Here is a 3552-nt window from a genome sequence, read left to right as displayed (position 1 = left end):
TTAAACTTACACATCTTTAATCGTTAGATTGCATGATGATAAAACTTGATATTATGTTTTTCATGCAATAAGTTGAACCCATATAACAAACACTTGATTGTGGTACTTCTCCTTTTTGTTGATGACAAAGGGGGAGAAGTATGTTGATGACATGACATATGATGCATAAGTTTTATGCATATGTTCATGATGATGTGTTGCAAGTATTCATGATGAATATTGCAATGACTTGAATTCTGTTTGAATTCAAGGTTCTATCATATGTCATATTGATAGGGGGAGTTTGTTTAAACTCCGGGAGTTAAGGTTAACTCCGTTAGTCATCAATTAGTTGTCATCATCAAAAAGGGGGAGATTATTGAATCTCAGATTTTGATGATGAAACTAATTGATTGTGTTTAGATGTTTAACTGCATTTTGAGTGATGCAGGTCTACTCGATCAGGTTTAGACAGTTGACGCAGGAGGAATTGACGTTGCGCTGGAAGAGATCACGTTAGGATATTGGATGGCTGAACGCTTCGAACGTCGGGCATCGGGCCAAGGAGAGCGAAACTGTGCCAAGGATATCGGCGTTGCGGAGGTCAACCGCCGATTGGGCAACAAGCCGCAAGAGAGGATGATGCGCCGAAGAATCGGACGAAGCACCAACCAATGACGTGCCGGGCAACAGAATGTCAATTCGCTTTATAATAATTGTCTAGATCGGAGTAGAGTTTTTGCTTGTGTGTGCAGGATTAACTACGATAACGACAAAGACATAAAGCAAAACAAAGTGTCGGAGTCAAGCACGAAGGATTCATTGCGAGTTCGAGAGTTCGACGGAAGTCCGAAGGTTCGTCGGGAATGCTGCCGAAACTAGCCAAGAATGAGTAGGGAGCTTGTCGAAGGGTTTTTCGGAAGCTCGCCGGAAGGTTCGTTGGAAGTTCGCGGAGCTCACCGAGAATGATCGGAGCTTTCCGAAGAAGCTCGTTGGAACTCGCCAAGATCAAATCGTGAAGTCTAGGAGCTTATCGGGGGTCCGCAGAATGGTTTCCGAGAGTTTATCGGAAGACTGTCGGAAGTTCGCCGAAAGCTCGCCGGAAAAAGTCTTGACTTACGGACTTTGTAATAGCTTATAAAATATCTTTAAATTCGTAGTTATCATGTTAATTAGAGTTAGGATTAGGTGTTAATCCTATAACCCAAGTAGGGGCTAATTGGGCCCGAGTTCGGACTGGTTTGGGCCAAGTTTAGAGCTCAACCAGTGAGCTGATTTGGCCTAGGCGATGGCACCGCCTAGGCTGGCGGTGGCACCGCCCAGCACCCGAGAGCTGGGCGGTGACACCTCCTGGGCTGGGCGGTTGCACCGTCCATCACCCGAGCGCTGGGCGGTGGCATCGCTTGGCTGGGCGGTGGCACCTCCAGCATCGGGAACCCTAAGAGAATTCAAATTTTGGAGCCCAAATTTGAATCCTCTTGAGGCCTATAAATACCCCTCAAATCTCAGCTGAGATGACAACCTTTTGAGCAGCAAGTGTTTGAGAGAAAGGCCTTAGAAAAGTGTTAGCTTGTCCTGTTTTCAATTTGCTAGTGTTCACCTCCTTCCTTCTTTCTGAAAATCTGTAAGAGAGTGAACCGCTTGTAAAAGTTGTAAGAGGGGTATTCACCCTTCACTTTCAAGAGATTTGCTAGTGGAAGGTGGGAGCCTCATCGAAGAGGGGCCTCGCAAGTGGATGTAGGTCACTTGACCGAACCACTTTAAAAACGGCGTAATCTCTGGTTTGCATTTCTTATTATCATTTACATTACTGTAAACCTTCTTACTTGCTTTGTTTCATCATTATCTTTGTTGCTCAACTTTGCGAATACGCTTTCAAGTTAATCACTTTCGATTCTGATTTTTATCGTACGAAAGATTTGTCGAAATCAACGTTTTAATCCGCTGCACTAATTCACCCCCCCCTCTTAGTGCCGCTCCGATCCTAACAGTTCGGAGGACTAGGGTCGCTTCTTAACCATTAATGCTGAAGCCCTTAGCCCCCCCTACTGTCGACCAAGTCCCTGCACCAAAAAGGTTGACAAGAGAAGAGCTTTGGGAACGATATGCGAAGGGGTTATGTTGGCACTGTGATGAGCCGTGGAGCCGTGAGCATTGTTGTAGTAAAGGGAGACTTCTTATAATTGAACCAATAGAAGAAGAGGTCATTGAATATATAGAAGAGAGCCTTGAACATGAAGAAGAAGATGTGGAAGAAGAGCCACAACCGACCAACGTTACGGTACATGCAATAGCTGGCTACTTAAACCCACAAACGATGAAAGTTGGAGGCCTTTTCAAACAACAATCGATCACTGTTCTCATCGACATGGGCAGCACTAATAACTTCATAAATAGTAAGGTTGTAGCTCAGATGGCACTCCATATTGAAGGTTGCAGCAAGTCTGATGTAAAGATCGCCGACGGCAAAACCCTAAAGTGCGAACAAAGATGCCCGCGGGCGAAACTATTGCTACAGGACCAAGAGATAATTGCATATTTCTTCCTCCTCCCTCATGATCATGAGGCCATGCTCAGAATTAAATGGTTGATGACATTAGGTGATGTTTCTTGAAATTTTATGAAACTAATTATAAAATTTTATAGTAAGGAGAAACAGGTGATACTGCACGGGAAACGTGGGGGCGATGTAACGACGATTTACACACAACAAATGGAGAAGGTTTTGCATAAAGTATGCAGCGGCTTTTTGGTATAACTTGAGCAGCAAACTAAGGGAGAGCTAACAGAATTTGAAGATCCAAATCTACTTCCTTTGCTTGCTAAATTTTTAGATATATTTGACGAACCACGCAACCTACCTCTTACCCATCGGCATGATCATTGTATAACGATTCTTCCAGGCAAATCTCTAGCAAATACTCAGCTATATTAGTATCCACATCTCCAGAAGGATGAAATAGAAATGATTGTAAAAGAGATGCTTGAAACAGGAGTTATTTGGCCAAGTTGCAGCCCCTACTCTTCACCAGTGCTCCTCGTACGAAAGAAGGACAGAACATGGCGATTGTGTGTTGATTACCGAGCTCTCAATGGCATAACCGTTAAGGAAAAATACCCTATTCCAATAGTAGATGAATTACTAGATGAAATGGAGCACAAATCTTCACAAAGCTAGACCTTTGATCCGGGTATCATCAAATACGAGTGTGCGAAGAAGATATACCGAAAACCACCTTTTGAACACACAATAACCACTATAAATTTTTACTTTCTTTAATAGAAGGTGGAATATCTTAGGCATATCATATCAGAGGAAGGTGTGGTAGTGGACCCCTTCAAAATTAGAGCAATGCAAAATTGGGCGACCTCGAGGAACATAAAATTGCTACATGGCTTTTTGGGTTTAACAGGCTACTACCGCAAGTTCATGAAAAACTATGGAAAGATCAGTGCACCACTTACTTCCTTACTGAAAAAAGATGTCTTCCAATGGTCGGACAGAGCCTCCGCTGCCTTCGACAAACTTAATGGCAGCCATGACGACGACGTCGGTGCTTGCACTACCAGATT

This window comes from Musa acuminata, chromosome BXJ2-1, assembly GCF_036884655.1.
Source record: "Musa acuminata AAA Group cultivar baxijiao chromosome BXJ2-1, Cavendish_Baxijiao_AAA, whole genome shotgun sequence".
Lineage (NCBI taxonomy): Eukaryota > Viridiplantae > Streptophyta > Magnoliopsida > Zingiberales > Musaceae > Musa > Musa acuminata.
The sequence above is the reverse complement of the archived record's forward strand: the minus strand, read 5'-3'. Positions refer to the sequence as shown.